At 40.6% G+C, this 17,984-nt stretch overlaps 1 protein-coding gene and 1 long non-coding RNA gene across 6 annotated transcripts in view; one reads left to right on the forward strand and one right to left on the reverse strand.

The window, feature by feature from the left end:
• Nucleotides 1-1,428: 1,428 nt before the first annotated feature.
• On the reverse strand, nucleotides 1,429-10,471 carry LOC103473519 (uncharacterized). Of its 2 annotated transcripts, XR_001777164.1 has the most exons (5): nucleotides 10,058-10,471; nucleotides 9,277-9,436; nucleotides 2,698-2,779; nucleotides 1,938-2,542; nucleotides 1,742-1,834 (listed from the first exon to the last, which is right to left on the reverse strand). It is a non-coding gene; the product is annotated as an uncharacterized LOC103473519 (long non-coding RNA). The 2 variants fall into 2 exon arrangements; XR_535034.2 differs by lacking the exons at nucleotides 9,277-9,436; nucleotides 10,058-10,471 and adding an exon at nucleotides 1,429-1,518 and having other exon boundaries at nucleotides 1,700-1,834; nucleotides 2,698-4,061.
• syk (spleen tyrosine kinase) overlaps nucleotides 2,436-17,984 on the forward strand; it is a 74,621-nt gene continuing 59,072 nt past the window's right edge. For 2 of the 4 annotated variants that reach the window (XM_008423824.2, XM_017307952.1), the window contains exon 1: nucleotides 2,436-2,520. The gene's annotated coding sequence lies outside the window, so the exon portion shown is untranslated. The remainder of the gene's footprint in view (nucleotides 2,521-17,984) is intronic. The other 2 variants (XM_017307953.1, XM_017307951.1) reach the window with 2 other exon arrangements.

The raw sequence follows: 17,984 nt of genomic DNA on the forward strand, positions 1-17,984 counted from the left end.
TCACCCCAAAATATTTACAAGCAAGTCAATGGGTCCATGAGGACACCAGTGTCCTTCTGACAGTTAAAGAGTTTTAACAGAAGGAAACTTTAATGTTTTAAAGTTTTTCTCAGTTTCTGGGTTGCATTTCACAAAACAGAATTTAAATTCTCAAAACTGTTTGTTTAATCTTCAAATCATTGTGTCGTTTGTAAAAAAGCATCTCGTCATTCCTTTGAGAAAAGTGCAAATACTTCTGTACATCATGCTAGTGATTCTGTACATGTCTCTTTTCCTCCCAGCCTTTCCAACACTACACCTTCTGGTCGTCATGACAACGCTTCTCCCTGCCGTCCATTAATGGCGTTTACAGCTCAGCAGTCACTTAACACATATTTAGCCCAAACAGCTGGCAAAGCATTGCAAATGTAAACAATAATATTAAAGTATGTAATGCAAACAATACACAGATACGACAAAAAGACTAAATATATCTCTGACTTATAATGGATGGTAAATGAACACATTTCAATCCAAGCCAGTTAAACCCAATATGTAGATTGGAGCCATGTTGTCACCAACAGGGTAATAACATTTTACATAGAAAAATGCTTTAGAAATACATAAAGCAGTTTTATAAAACTTCTTAGTACCTATAAATTCTTCAAATGACATTTTCTCTATTCTAATTTATCCAAACTGAAAAATTATATAATGAAAAACGTGATTTAACAAACACTTCAGTACTCAGTACTTTGGGCTTCAACTTCCCATCAAGACTTTCTGAATGAAGCTGAATGTGCAGGACAACATGGTGGATGATTTAGATGGCCAGTGGGGCAGGAGGTGGGTAGAGAAGGTCCTGGGTTCAGTTGGCAACCTGGGGTCTTCCTGCATGTTCTCCCTGTGCATGGTGGGTTTTCACCAGGTACTCTGGCTTCCTCCCACCGTTTGGTTAATTGTTCTGTATAAATTCTCCTTGTTTGAACATCCTGTTCCTCTTAGTCTCATCAACACAAATTACATTTCTGGATTACTCAGAAATTAATTGTTTCAACTACAACAAGCCAAAATACAACACATTTTCAGCAAAGTCACATTGTCATAGCGATAACTAAAGAAATTAATTGGAAATCCAATTTTAAGCTGGGTAAACTGTACAGTGATCTTTGGTTGAGCTAGAAAATTATAAGATAAGATAAGGATCCCCTATGGGAGGACATTTGGTTTTTCCCAGCATAGTACACAATAAAAATTTAAATAATAAAGTAAAAATAATAACATATCACAATAAATGACGATTAGCAGTGATAGTTTTAAATTATTAGCATTATTTATGATAATCTTAAGGACCAGCATAAATAGTTGTCGTTTTGATGACATTACATAGACAATGTTGTAGACGGACCCAAAGGATGGAGATACTTTCTTATACACTTTCAAAGTGTTATGTTTTGGGAAACATGATCAAGGTTAATAAAGGATATTGTTAAATTTGCTGAAAACTTACATCCCATGTTTTGATGAAGGTGGAGGAGTCTGAGTGCAAATAGGGAGAAATGGTGTGAAGAACAGCATGTCATACATGAATATCAGCGTTCCTGAATCATAAGAACATTTTCTTCCAGTCATTGGTTTATTTTGTAAAATAAAAAAATAGGTTAAACTTATTTTACCTACCTATAAAAGCTCAAAAACAAGAATAAGAACAAACACTAACCTAGACATCATGGGTTCTTTAGAGCTGAGACAGAAAATCATTCACTTTTCCAGTGCAAGCAGCTTCTTCCTAAATAAGCTCTGGAGCTGGGAGGCATGTTGGTCCAATACAGCATCAAACTGGAGCTTTGGAATCCTGTGAAAACAACTGCAACTTAATGAAATCATTAAAAAAATACTAAAATTAAATAAAAAGCAACATGCCACTGTAAATGTGCAGGGAACAAGGAAGCAGCCACCTCGGTAGAAATGTTAACTTCAGTATGCAAAACAGAAAGTAACGATCCAGTTGCACAAGTTTCTCTGTGCAACATTTCACAGTCAGTGGGCGGCGAGCGGCCAGCGGCGAGCGGCCAGCGGCCAGCGGCCAGGGACGGATTCGCTCCTCAAATCTCAGGGCTGCGCCGGCGTTACGCCGACAAACGCACAAGCCTCTTCGGTCATCAATATGCGAGAGTTAAGAGCGATGCGCGTTCCCGCGATAGAGCACGCGATTCTCGGCATGACACCATAGTGCCAAAAAAATGCTCCAAGCGTTGCAGTTACCTACCGGCTCCATAATGCGGTTCTGGGTGACTATGATGAAAACACTCCTCTTGTTAGTTCTCCACCCACTGAGCCACTTCCATGCGGAATGAAGCATCTACCAAATATATGTTGAAAACATACTTTGTACTAGACCAATGCTTAAGGTGAGCTGAACCAAACGATGCGGTGTCTAGGTCCCATAAACGGCAGTACTCCGAGTCGGACTGCAGGATTTTTGCAGCTCATGTTGCAGCCGAACACTGCGCGCCTCGACCAGGATAATCGTCATTGCAGGTTCGTGCGACGTTTCACATGTCTGTAAAAATGATGTAGAATTTTGTTTATAGCACAAACCAGGGTCATCCTTCTTTTACAGAAAAATAACAGCAGTGGACCGCAGACCCATAGGCGCTGCAGTTCATTTAGACATTATTGTGAATAATGACTAAATGGAAGTCGGCTGTGACTTACGCAGTCAGGCAGATGATTCCCGTCTGTGGTCATTAGCGGTTCCCTCTGGGTGGTGGGAGGCGGTGTGTCCGCACAGGACGCCCTGCAGAGCAGCAGGGACTCTAGTTCATACATTTCCACGTAAAACACCGGTATTCATCCCTTGGGAAAAATAAATACGCAAAGTAAATTAAATATTAGCATACTTGGGCATACTTAAAGCAAGACTAAAAATCGGTATATTTTAACTTTATTAATGATTATTTAACTTAAAGCATGCTTTTTTAGAACAGCTATTTTTGCACTTAATATTTATTAGTTGTGATTAAAGTGTAGAAAGTTACAATGTGAACAGTATTAAAACACTATTACGTGCTAAATTGGAACAACTTCATGTGCCGGATTATAAAACTTGCCAGTGGAACAAATAAAAGGAAAGAAGAAGTGATTATAACCGTCCTGCTATAAGGAGCCTGGAGAAAAAGAAGAAAGTGAGGTGGAACATGAGGAACTAACCCCAATGATAGACATTAAAGAAACATATTTAGTTTAATTATACCAATATTAATATGGACCCAGTTGCATTTACAACCAGTTACATACGAATAGATGAACATGTAGTATGTGTCGATCACAGTTTCATTCAGCTGGACATGAGGTCGGCTGCAGGCCTTAATCCACCTCTTGCATTTTCCAGATTCCTTTTGGATTTTGCAAATGTAATAAATTGTATTCCACGCTCTAACAGCTGGATAACAGGGGTGGGAATTGCATGTTCCTTCTGACAACATTTGATAAGAATTTCCTATTATTTTCCTCAAAATCTCCATGACCGCAATTCATTAGCAATGATGAAGCCCAGCAATGTTGTCGGAGGTTCAATTCCTCAAGATAAGAAACATGTACTTCAGAGCAAATTACGACTACTACTGATTGGTCACTTGCTGACAAACCCCCTAGAATGATTGAAAGATGGCGTCATGGAAATTAAGTAATAAGCCAGTATACATTAAAAACAATGCTAGTCACATTCAGAGCTGACATACGGCATAAAATGAACAAAGCAGCTGCTTAAGATTCCCAGAGTCATGTTTAGTGTTTGTTGGTGAACCAAAATGCAGCAGGTGGAGGCATCAAGTAGATTTTGTGGTTTTTAATGAAAAAATAAACAAAATCTTACAATAACAGTCATGGAGAACACAGGGAACCAGAGCAGAGTAAATCACAGGAATCTAAAAATTACATTAGGGAATAGACAGGGAGATAACAAGAGGAAGTGAGGAGTGAGAGGTTAAAAGGTGTGCAAGTACTGGGAGAGTGAATACTGGAAAAAACAAACCTGGGCTGATTGGCTGACTCAGGGGTGGGCAACTGAAGGTCTCCTGCAACTTTTAGGTGTGTCTCTACTTCAACACACCTGAGTGAAATAATGAGGTCGTTAGCAGGACTCTGGAGAACCTGACTGCACTGAGGAGGTGATTCAGCTGTTGGATTCAAGTGTTGGACCAGGGAGACATTAAGAGTTGCAATCCTGGCCCTCAAGGACCAGGATTGCCCACCCCTGGGCAAACTGATTGCAGTTTTGAGGGGAGAAAGAGAGAGAATGAGAGAAAGTGGCACAGGGGACTAGGAAAAATGAATCTTAACACTAAGGCATAACTAAACATACTTAACAATAATACAGAAGAACAAACTAGAATCACTAAGAAAGGACTGAACTAAAGACAAATAGAAACAAAACTAATCACAATGAGAAAAAGAATAAAACTAGAATCAATAAATCATACTCCGAAACAACTCTACAACCTGGGATCCTAACACCCAGGCTTTTCAGGGCCCCTGTCAATGTTAGCATTTTAACACACACTATAGATCTAAAATGTTGACATTATTTATTGAGAATGAGAATGGAGTACCCCAATGATCAATTTTAGGCCCTAATTTGTTTACATTGTATTTGCTGCCTCTTAGACATATTTTAAAGAAGTTTAATATCTCCTTTTACTGTTTGCAGATGATGTACAAATATACCTAAAGAAATTACATGACAAGGATGACTCCTTACAGCAGAGGTGCCCAAAGCCGGACCTCGAGGGCCGGCAGCCTCCATGTTTTAGTTCTCTCCCTGGTTTAGCGCACTTGGATGAAATGATGGTTCATTAGAGGCCCAAGAAGAACATTGACATGCTGAAAAGGTTGTTACATACCATCAGGGAGAGAAATAAAACATGCAGGATGCCGGTCCTCAAGGACTGACTTTGGTGTCCATGGGGGCCCCTCCCAGACCCCCCACTCCCAATAGCTTCACCCCTGGTTCACTCTTAATGTCATGGTACAAAACCTGGATCAAAGGTATGAAACCTGAAACCAAAAGCAGTCAAATATTGCCACAAAATATTGATGTCTAACCTGGTCAAACACTTTTTCTTGATCTATAAAAATAAGACCAATATCTATGCCCAATGAGCTGAAGATTTCCAAAACGTCTCTGATTAAAGTGATAAAGGGTAGTGGTTTTGCTAAATTCAAGCTGGTGACCTTCTAGACCAGTGGTTCTTAACCTGGGTTCGATCGAACCCCACGGGTTCGGCGGAGCCTCTGCTGCGGAGGTAAAGACACACTTGTGTAAAGTTGTGGTGACACCCCACTTTGCCATCACTTGCTGCAGAGGATCACGTTACATTGCTTAGCCAATCAGAGCTGATTGAAGGAGCTCCACTCTCAGCATGGATTTGAACTTGTGTCTTTAATTACTTCAGCAAAGCTCAGTTTTTACCAAATTCTGTAGCTTTTGGTGAACTTCTAAATCTGCTCCTTAGTCGCATCTTTTCGGGGTTGCTACTGCCTCTAGTGGCGTGGGGGTGGTAAACACAACTAATATAATTGAATACCGCAAAGTCTTTATTATTGATTATTAATTTTTCATTCTCTTAAGAGTGTAGAGCTAATTAAATTATCTAAACAACACCTTAAAGTGGTTCCAGTTTCTCTTGATGGCCAACTTGTTGAAACTGTGGCAAATTTTAAATACCTTGGGTCGTTCCTGAACAGTCAGCTCAGCTGTGCTGAAAACACTGACTATATTTTGAAGAACTGTTCTTAGAGACTCTACCTTTTAACCCTCTGATGCATAATTGGGTCCTTTCTGACCCGGTGAGGTCATCTTTTTGCGATATCTTTGTAATGAAACGTTTTCATCACTTCATATTCCAGCTATTCCTCAAGAAACATGTTACTGATATCATGCAATTCAAATGTTTAATTTACCTTTTATACATTTTAAGAAATAGCATGTTTTATGTTACTACCTCATTCTTTCGTGAGTGGGTGCAAAATGACCCGCATTCATTTCCTATGGAATTTAATGGGAATCTTAGTTTCTTACCAATTGTTACTGTCAGGAAAACATTTTTTTGTGAACCAAACACACTGAGACCTAAGTGTCACCCCTGAATATTATTTTACATAGCAAGAGCTCTTGCATACAAGTATTATCTTTATTTTTTATCTCACAAATGTGTTTGTGTGTCAATCATGAGTAGTGTGACAGCGTTATTGCCACAAATCAACATATTAGCATTCTTCAAAGTTACCCAACATTAGTTATCTAACCAACTAGCTAACATTACCACCTATACTTTATTGTGCATCTTTATTATTTGTGTGTGCGTGTCTGTGTGTGTCTCTGTGTGTCTGACAACTTGGATGAGAAAACCAAGAGAGTGTGTGTTGAGTGACATGCAAAACCTGTTGATAAATGTGTTCAAGGTTATTTCTTTTATCATCTCAATAAATAAAATAAAAATTCATAGTTATAGAAATAAATGTATAAATAAATGAGCCAGAAAAGTATAGAGTGCCTTCTTTGGGTCAGGAAGGAAGGATGGATGGATGGATGGATGGATGGATGGATGGATGGATGGATGGATGGATGGATGGATGGATGGATGGATGGATGGATGGATGGATGGATGGANGATGGATGGATGGATGGATGGATGGATGGATGGATGGATGGATGGATGGATGGATGGATGGATGGATGGATGGATGGATGGATGGATGGATGGATCATACACATACACACACTCACATGCATGACACACATACAGTAGCATAATAGAATAGAGACAGTAATGTTAGCTAGCTTGGTTAGCTAACTAGTTTCAAGAAATGTGCTCTTTTGCAGCCCCCATGCCCACACACACCCACACACACATAATGGATGTTAACATTGTCCATTATTGACATTTCATCATTGTTGTTGTAAAATTGTTGCTGTTGTCATTTTGTTTTAAAAATGTTCTACAAATTGTCAGAAATGTTCTACAAATTGTTCTAAAAACGTTTAAAAAAGTGAAAAATTTAAATATTTCAAACATGAAATAATTTTTGTGTAAAATAAAACACAGTAGAAAGTATACAAAACATTATTTAGAATCAAAATGACAAAAGTAGCATAAAAACACATTGATTGTAACCCGGGTCAAAAAGGACCCATCACAGAAGACTGTATAGTCAGTCACTCACGCATCAGAGGGTTAAGAAGACTTAGTGATCATGGGGTGACCCAACTAAATTCAAATGTCTTGAATTTAGGGGGGAAAAAAATCATATTTTATTTATCACTACAGAAGGGTTCAATGAATGCGCATATGAAACCGGTGGATTTGGTACCTCAAAAAAGGTTTAGAACCACTATCCTAGACTAAGCTGAACAATAACACAACAGGACAAGAACTGTATGGAAAATATGGTGCGAAAAGGGCAAAAGGAGCTAAAGTCTTGCTAGCTTGTGGTAAGTTCACTTAAAAATGGTAATTATCTTCATTTAATTATAAACACTGCAGTACACATATAAACATACCTATGTTTGTTTCAGAAATAGTAATTTAATCAATATATATTATTATAACAACCATTCAACTTCATGCTACGACTGCATGGAGGCTCCATGTGTTGCAACTTAATATAGTTTTCTTGATAAACTTAACCTGGTTTTAATTAAACTCAGTATGACAAAGAGACTTTTGTGAGGCTGTTGTAACTCATTTTTCATTGTTTTATCTTCAACACATTTTTGCAGTCTGCAAATCAAGATGAAAGAGGAAGCCAGGGATCAGGTATTTGAAAACCTAAAGACTTTCCTGTCAGAAGAGGCTCTGGCTCCACCAGATCACCAATCAGTTCTGAGGATGAACCTCCACATTGTCTTCATGGTGTAAAGCTTTTTTTTCTTTTTTTTACCAGAGCAGCTGGCTACATTTTTAACATCAACACTGATGTGTTTCCAACACAAAGTGCTTAATAAACACATCTTGATTTGAAAATAATTGGACAAAATTTTGTTAATCTACCACTTCTCTTTCATACATTTTATTCATCGTTAGCTTTCAGAGCCCTGTGATGGACTAGGGGGGGGTCGACTTTTTTGGGGGCAAAATGAATGTATGTAGCTTAGACAACAACATCAGTAGCCTACAGGCTACTTGTTAAGCTTAAGGTGATGTATTGATATTAGCTAGTCATCTTTTAGCTAACTTTACCTGCATCCAACAGCTTTACTCAACTCAGTCGATTAGTTTATTAGTTTGGCGGAAAAACTGTGAAAAGTTCTTTGCGTTTTGCTGCCATGATTCTAACACACCTGCGTAGCTCTGCACAGCAGCAGCAGGTCTCCTTCACGACACACAGGCGTAAACCCAGCGAGAGCGTCGTAGYGCTCATGTTGCGTTTAAAGGCGGCTCGGAAAAACAGGTTACCACATGTTAACAACGGATTTAACTGTTTTAACTGCTGATAAAAGTGACAGAACTGTTTTAACTGCTGATAAAAGTGACAGAAGTGGGAAGTGTGGAAGCCCTACTGTATCAAATTGACAGAGGAATAACAGAGACTTTCTAAGGTAAAAATCCAGCGCATACAGCGTTAAGGTTATTTTGTTTTTCTTTCTCATCCAACAGTTTGTGAGCCTCTGATGTATACGGTATATTATATTCTGGATTATAAGGCGCATAGAATAGACGCTACAGTAAGGGTACGGGACGCGATTTGTTCCGTTCTCTACAAATGTGGATGTGTAATAATAAAGAAGTTGTCCCCGAGTACTTTATATAGTAGTCTGCCCCAGTCATTGTTTGACTCATGGTGTTGGTGTTGCGATATTGTGCCCAACTGCTTTCTGGGTAACACAGACCAACCGACACGCTGCCGCCGCAGTTTCTGTCTCTCTCTCCTCTCCCCCCCGGCTTTAAATGTATAGGGGCTGGTCCCTTGGTAACTCTCGTCGAAGCACCCCGGATGAATATCTAAAGCCACTTTGTTAACAAAGAATGTCAACAAAACAGTCCGACTCCGGTCGGCGAGAAGAGCCTTCCGCGTCTGGGCCGGGGCGTGGCCGGACAATGGTCACCTTTCTCCGTTCGCGCACAGCATGGTCGTGGAGGACGTGGTGCTAAATGACCTGCAGACGACCTGATTATTAGGTCAGTAGGTAGATAGGTCAGTCAAACTTTATTAACAAACCAGTTTTTTGACAACTATCCCAGCATGCACCGCGCGCTTCTTCTACGGGCGAAAATGAAGTCGGCGGCTGCTTACCGTAGCGCCCCGCCTCCAGGCGCTATGTGCTGTGCTTCGTTACATGCGACCTAACGCGAGTTGCTCTGCCATCTCTGCTGGTAGCTGCTTCCTCCTGAAGGAGATCCAGGTGTTCTGATGGTTCTCCATCATGTCAGCCATGTTGTTCTCCTTCTGCTCCCTGGTAATCAGATGATATAGCTTATAGCACATAAATGTAGATAAATAACAGAGTTACTAATGCGGACATTACATACACAAAATGAATTATTTAAAACATAAATATTACATTATAAACATACAACACTTTTTTTTTTTTACCATCCAGCCAGTATTAAAAAAATGGAATAGTTGTGTAAATTAAAGACAAATGCAATTACTTGTAAATTTTAGACCTATGCAGACATACAGCCATGGATAAAATACCACTATCGTTTTCTTCAGGTTTATTGTTCATTCTACAATTAATAATTCATAACAATTTGATTAGAGAACTGAAATCTTGCCATTTTACAATAGGATGTCATATGACATGTTTTATTATCTCACAATGGGGGAAACTCAGATGCAACAGCAAAATGAGAAACAATCAAAGCTTGACGATTCACACAAAGATAAACAAATGACGGTAAGATGCTGAACAATATTGAGTCATTTATGTGCAACTGAGTGTCTTCAGAAAATGCGCATGTTTGAGCAATAAAAACACAGCAGGCTTTGTGTTTTAAATGTCGTCCATGGCTGTATGTATGCAACCTTAAATGTAGTAACAACCAGACAGATATATCTACAAACTGCTCACCTGGCTGGACAGCAGCAGCGTTAGCTGCGTCCGAGTCGGTGTTCACCGTGGGGCTCCATCGAAGCGGCTAACGAGGCTAATGAAGCTAACGAGGCTAATGAAGCTAACGAGGCTTTCTAAGCAAAGAAAAAAGCCGGCATCTTTTAGTTCACGGCTTGTTTGTATCTTCCATCACTTCCGTGTTGCAGCAGGCCTTCATTTTTCTTCTATCTTCGCTGCTCCGTCTGTCCACGCCCTCAGCCAATCAGTGAACAGCAGCGAAGCTTGCGTCACCCACCAAACCAGGGCCGGCCCGGCTGGCCAAAGCAGGGCCCTAAAAAGCAGCGCCAGCCCCGTAAAAAAGCCGGTGGAAATGCGAGGAAAGCGAGCGGAGCCGAGCCGGGCCGATGGAAAAGGGGCATTAGTTGTTCTAAATAAAATCATGTGATAGTACACTTAGTACGCTTCAAATTGTGTTTAATTATAATTACAATGTAATTATAATTAAACTACATTAAACACAAAATAAGTTCTTCCAAAATAACATGCTTCGAGTTCAATAATCCTTAAACTTGAAATTTACAGATTATTAGTCTGACTTCAAGTATGCTCAAGTATGGTGAAATTGTATATACTTAGCATATTTATTTTTCACAAGGATATAATTTGAGACATGATTACATATTCAGCTGTTACTCCTTTAGAAACATTAAAGACATTAATATTAATTCTCTGTCCACTACTATTACCTCCACTTCAACATTTTTTGACTCCTGATGAACTCACTGCTCATTACAATACTCACTTAATTCACATTCTGAATTCCTTTGCTCCAGTTAAAACATGATCTATTACCTTTACTCATTCTGGTTTACTCCTGAACTCCGGTCCATCAAAGCCAAATGTTGTCAGTTGGAACAAATATATAAGAAATCTGGTCTTGCAATCCACAAGGACATGTACCTTTCACATACTCTACATTACAAGACTTTAATTTGTCAGACTAAATCTGTTTACTATTCTGGCATAATTTCTTCTAGCAAAGGTAACACAAAGATCCTGTTTTCACTGTTCAGATCTTCTGTATGAACAGTTACAGTCCGGTTTTTGTCCTGGTCACAGCACAGAATCTGCTTTCCACAGAATCACCAACACTCTGCTCATGGCAGCAGATTCGGGTTTACTTTCTTTTTACATTTTCCTTGATCTCAGTGCAGCTTTCAATACCATCTCTCACACAGTCCTGCTCCACAGACTCTCTTCCATCGGTATCACACAGACACTCACACGCCTCGCTTGGAGGAGTGTGTGTTGGGCACACTCATCCAACTGAGTGCGACCAGTTGAATGAACTGGCCTCAGTTCGTCCAACTTCGCACGTGGTTTTAGGTGTACCACAGGGCTCTGTCCTGGGATCCCTTCATCTATCTTCTCACCCTTGGCAATATCTTCCGTAGATTAAACATCTACTTCCACTGTTTTGCCAATGACACCCAGATTCTTCCCTCTGACCCTCCTGCCTGACTTTGTGTTCAGATTAAATAAAATCCTGGTTTGCATCAAACTTCCCCAGATTAAACAGTGATAAAACAAAGTTTTTACTCTTTGGCACTAAATCTACACTATCTAAAGTCAACAACTTTTCCCTCACAATTGTCAGTTCTCTGGTCTCTCCAACCCCTCAAGTTAAAAGTCTGGATGTCATTCTCGCATAGTTTTATCTGATCTGCACACTTCCGTCCACGTCCGTAATATTAACTGACTTCATCAGTCCCTCTCCCTGCACTCTGCTTCCATCCTGGTCCATAGTCTGGTCATTTCTCAAATTGATTACTGTAATTCCCTCCTGGTTGTTCTGCCTCATAAATCGATCCATAAATTTCAACTGACTCAAAACTCTGCTGCTCGCATCGTTACCAAAACGGTCTCATTTCACCGCATCATTCCAATTTTACAACTTCATTGGCTTCCTGTTTCTTTCAGAATTCAATTTAAAATCCTGTTCTTTACATTCAATGCATTTCACAACCTTGCCCCTCCTTGCCTGTCTGATCTTCTGCACATCTCCACCCATTCATGTTCCCTTCGTTCTTCCTCTTCCATCCTCGTCAGTGCGCCTCTTGTCTGTCTCAGCACCACAGGGAAAAGAGCCTTCTCTTGCTCTGCTCCCCAACTCTGGAATGCTCTCCCCCCCTGACATCCGTAATATTGACTCTCTTCTGACCTTCAAAGCACAACTCAAAAGCCATCTCACTTTGACTGTGTAGTTATTTTGTGGTTTTGTCTTGTAGTAACTTCTTTACTGTTTAATTTGTGTTTTTAATGTTGTAAAGTGTTCTTGGGTGTTTTGAAAGGCGCTGTCAAATAAAATGGATTAATATTATTACTCAAAAAACATCTTTTATGTGGCTAAAAGTTAGTTTGGTATAAGGTGGAGCTAATGTGGTAACAAATAAGTTAACCCCTTAACCTGCACTGAAATGCCCATCTGCCGTTTTTCCATTGTATTTTCCAGGGGTGAGATTTAAGGGTTTAAACTCTGCCGGTGTCCATTATGATACTTTTTGATTGACACCGCATTATACCAATAATGTTATGAAATGGCTTTTTCTGAGCCAATAATATCCAGAGAGCGACTTGAGCTCATTTTGGCATGCTTCTATTCTTTCTGGAATAGTTCCAGAAAGAATAGAGGCATAGATTTAGTCAACTTGGAGACTTAAACTAAAGCCAACTGTCATAAGGACGCATGTTCTTATGACAGGATATAAGGCACCTTGGGGTTTGTTTTGACATGAATCCACCAGCTGCATGCGTAATCTGTGCGCCTTTTCTGTGTCAAAGGCGCCTTTTCTGTGTCAAAGGCACAGAAAAGGCGCCTTTGACACAGGCGCCTTTTCTGTGTCAAAGGCGCCATCCTGTAAACAGGATGTTTACAGGATGTTTATCCTGTAAACATCCTGTAACGGTGTTTACAGGATATTTTCTCACCAACAGAGAGCCATGGAGAGACATGTTGTCAGAACATGTCAAAACTGGATGTATTTCTTCAGCAAAACTTCACAACTCACAGGAGTGGATGATTATGGCCGTAAGAGCTGACACGTTTTGAATTTGAGAATACCGGAAACTTTTAGTCATCTGCTGCAACAGTCAGAGCAAGGGGGGGTAAAACGTACTGAAGAGGGAGAATAGGGCGCTGGAGGAATGGAGAGGACTGGGAGGGCTAGCGTACAGTTAGAAAAAAGGAGGGGGGTCCGGGGTCGAAGGAGAGATGGTGGGGGGAGGGGGCGGTTAACGTAATTTTAAGAGGGGGTGAAGAAGGGGGACGGGTAGTAGATGGTGGGGTGGGGAAGCTAGGGTACTGTTAGAAGGGGAGGGGGTCAGGGTGTTTGGTGACTGAGATTTTCCACCGTTTTTCATTTGCAACTTCGTTAATGTTTTTAGAAAGATTTTCAAAAGGTGATATTGTACAATAAATCTATTCCATTTTTAAGATATAATATAATAAGATGTAGTTTTCTAACAGAATTTCTAGGCGCAATCGAGGTGTTGAGGGGATCCGTTTTGGTGGCCTTAGGATCACATCTCTGCTTTTTGCGGATGATGTGGTCCTGTTGGCTTCATCAGATCGTGATCTGCAGCTCTCACTGGAGCGGTTCACGGCCGAGTGTGAAGCGGCCGGGATGAGGCTCAGTGCCTCCAAATCCGAGGTCATGGTCTTGAGCCGGAAAAGGGTAGAGTGCCTTCTCCGGGTCAGGGGGGTCGTCCTGCCTCAAGTGGAGGAGTTTAAGTATCTGGGGATCTTGTTCACGAATGAGGGAAGAAGGGAGCGGGAGATAGACAGGCGGATTGGGGCAGCGTCTGCCGTGAAGCGGGCGCTGTACCGGTCCGTCGTGGTAAAGAGAGAGCTGAGGTGAGGTGTTTCGGGCACGTCCCACCGGGAGGAGGCCTCGGGGAAGACCCAGGACACGCAGGAGGGACTATGTCTCTCAGCTGGCCTGGGAACGCCTTGGGATTCCCCCGGAGGAGCTGGAAGAAGTGGCTGGGGAGAGGGAAGTCTGGGCCTCCTTTCTGAAGCTGCTGCCCCCGTGACCCGACCCCGGATAAGCGGAAGAAAATGGATGGATGGATAGTTATCTAACAGGGGATGAATAGTTAAATTATCATATTAACAATTTAACTCTCTAGCTAAGATTTTATTCACAAATACCACTTTCTGAAAATCACCTCCATTTCTAAAGTGAAATAGTTTTATTTAAGAGAGTGCCTAAATGTTGCAATATCACAAAAGCCCAATCTTTATATCAGTGGTGCACAAAGTCGGTCCTCAAGGGTTTTAATTCTCTCCCTGGTTTAACTCACCTAGATCAAATGATGTCCATTTAGAAGGCCTAAGAAGAATATTGACATGCTGGAAAGGAGAGAACTAAAGCATTAGTTTTAGTTCTCTCAAGGGCCCTTAAGGGCCGGTTGGGCACACCTGTAAAGCAAAAATAGGTTGTAACTATTCCTTTTTATTTCTTCTTTTTTTGGCTCAGTTTATGATACCATACTTTTTTCATTGCTAACGTATTCCTTCTCATGCCATTTTCTTTTAATTTTTTATCCACCATATTCCTAGCCCCCATGAGGCTTTGCGTGATTTATGGGCGTGACTTCTGCCGCTAACTGGAAACGCCATTTCTTTACATGTTAGCTACATGCTAGCCAGCTTTCCACAGAGATTTTAAGCTATAAAATATGTGGGAATTCCAGCTATCACAGCTTGCATGTTTCAATATTGTTTTACCGCTACCTATAACTAATGCAGGGAGGGATGGCGACTTGAAGAAATGGCCGCAAATAACCCACACTACCATAGTTGGCTACTTCACTGACACAGTTGCTTCGGATTCTTCCCTTGGCTTTCTGTCCACACAATGAAATGAGCACACAAAGAATTTTGTAGCCCAGCATCATGACCTATTTGTTCTGAAGATCCTGCAGCTTGCATTTCATCTTCCTAACATGGCGCCTCCTCACCCTGACTCTCATACTGATAGGAGGAACCACAGAGCTCTGTTAGGTTAAAGCTCATCTTCTGAAGTTGGCATATTTTTCCTCCAACAGGTTCCAGAGGAATCASCTCAAACCAGATGTTGGACTGGATTTTATTTCAATGTCATTTGTGAACGTTAGAGCCTCATTTTCAACAGTGGAGCTATAAAGGTTGAAAAATGTTATCATTTTGGAGAAAGTCTCATCAACATCAATATTTCCACTAAATAAGAGGCATAAAAAATAGTTTGATAGAGGAAAAGCCTCTCAGCTCAAAGCAAGATGCCCAAACTTTTATTTATTTTTTTTAAATATTAGACCATCCATCCATTTTCTTACACCCTTGTCCCTTAGTGGGGTTGGGAGGGTTACTGGTGTCTATCTCCAGCTAACGTTCAGGGTGAGAGGCGGGGTCACCCTGGACAGGTCGCCAGTCTGTCACAGGGCAACACAGAGACACACAGGACAAACAACCATGCACACCTAGGGAGAATTTAGACAGGCCAATTAACCTGACAGTCATGTTTTTGGACTGTGGGAGGAAACCGGAGTACCCGGAGAGAACCCACCATGCACAGGGAGAACATGCAAACTCCATGCAGGAAGACCCCAGGGAACAAACCCAGAACCTTCTTGTTCAAGGCAACAGCTCTACCAACTACGCCACTGTGCAGCCCTAAATATTAGACAATTTAATTTCACATAATTATTGCAGAAGCCATTTGTCTGTTAAACACTTAAACATATGTTTACCATGTTTGATGTTTGTTGTGAATGACGTAATACTCAGACAAACGAGATAATTAGTCCAAGTTTATCTTTTATTGAACGTTCAGAAACTACAACAGCTGTGATGAGCCACAGCAAAGGTAAACAAAGGTAAAACAGCCCGAACAGGCGATCAACTCTAAACCATTTGCACATTTTTACTCTCTCTCTGTCTTTGTCAATTAAGCACACCCGTTGCCGTGCAAGCCGAGCAGAGATTACTTTAAAAACATAACAATCAGTCCATTACGATATTAGGTTTTCAGGCTTGATAATTATTTTGCGATTATTACTAAGCGCTCCCCAAAGACAGCCGTGGTTGATTAGTTAATTTTGAACTCCTGCATGTTACCCTAACGCTAACCAGCTTTCGTCAGAGCTTTTAAGCTATAAAATATGTGGCAAAGCTTAAATGTGACAATATCGGTTTACTGTAACTTACAGCTATTGCGGGGAGGGATGACAACTTGAAGAAATGGCCGCATTTCTTCAAGTTGCACTAGCATATGTAGCTACCCGCACTAGCATGTAGCTACTTCACTGACTCAGTTGCTTCAGATGCAGATGTGGGTTCAAGATAATGAGTTATCTTGAACTTGCTGCAGCCACAAACTACACAAGCTACCCAGGTCCTTGTTGAAAATGAGATCTGGATCTCAACAGGGTTTACCTGGTTAAATAAAGGAAATTAAAAAAAAAAAGTGGGCTGATTATTGGAGTGCAGCCACGAACAGCACAACAGTTACCAGAGCTCCACAAGGGCATCTTACGACACTTTAATAGGTTAATGTGTGATTCGGTTCTAGTCCAGTGGGGAGATTCAGCTGTTGCGCAAGATCTAGAGCGCAGCAGCTGCGGTTATTTCTCCACTGATTTGCGTCGCTGCAAATCACTCGGCAACGGAGAACCTCAAGATTCTGGTTCTGATTTATTAAATAAATCCAGATATTTTATTTTGTCTTATAAATAACATTTCTAGGCCCGATCATAATGATAAATACTCAGATCATGAACTTTATTATTTTTTTAATTCAAACGAAAAATAAAATTCACATCTTACCAAGCTAATGTTGTGTAGTTCTGGTGTTTCATATTGTCGGCACAACTCAGATTTATGACAGATCTGAGATCTTCTCTGCTTTTCTCTTTATTACTATCAGTTCTTCAGAGAAACGAGCTGTTAGCAGCGCTGCTAATTCAGTCATTCCATTACAAAATTTAACGATCTTGTTCCTGTCGCTCCCCTGATTAAACTCACAATTCCGATAATCTGTACTGAGCATCTCTCTGACAGCAGACGGTGTGTCCGTAAACAAGTTTTACTAAATGCTGTATTATAACCAAAAAGAGATGTAACTTCTATCATGAATATATTTAAAGTGTGATCTATTTTAAAAAATTTGTCACCTTTATTGTTTAATTACACATTAAATGTTTAAAGATGGGCTCTTTCATCTGGTTTGTGTCATGATGTGGCGGTGGACACAGCAGGCAGTAGACTTACTTTATGTGGATGTTATTTTAATGAACAAAATAAACTAAATCCAAAATCCAGGGAAAACAAGGAAATCCAAAACACAATGAAACAGGAGACACGAGGGATAACAAAGGTAACAGCTGGCAACATGGTGAGCAGGTTAACAAGTTGGACTGGTGAGTTGTGACTGAAAAAGAGGAGCTTCAGCAGCTTAAAGGCCTAAATGAGAAGAGTGACAGCAGGTGTGAGTAATTTGGCACAGAAGCTGCGGAGGGCTGGGGAGAAGGTGGAACAGGGAAACTAAGGAGATCTGCGGGGACACAAACGGGAGGAAACAAGGAACTGAAAAATACTTCAATACAAAAGACACTAAGAGTAAAGAAAACCTGATGAACTAGGAGAGAAAGATATGAGGAAAACCAGAACTAAATAGAAACAAGGCTGATCTAACAATAAGATCTAAGGAACACAGAGCTAGAGAAACTAGAAGATCTAATCAAAGAAATAACCTAACTAGAATTACTATATATATATATATATATATAAATTCCCTTCTCACCCTCCATGGGTGGTCTGTTTCATCCTCTGAGCTCGGGTCCTCTACCAGAGGCCTGGGAGCTTCAGGTTCTCCTCCAGTATCTTGGCTGTGCCTAGAACTGCACA

Source organism: Poecilia reticulata, linkage group LG12 (assembly GCF_000633615.1).
Source record: "Poecilia reticulata strain Guanapo linkage group LG12, Guppy_female_1.0+MT, whole genome shotgun sequence".
In the NCBI taxonomy this organism is placed as follows: domain Eukaryota; kingdom Metazoa; phylum Chordata; class Actinopteri; order Cyprinodontiformes; family Poeciliidae; genus Poecilia; species Poecilia reticulata.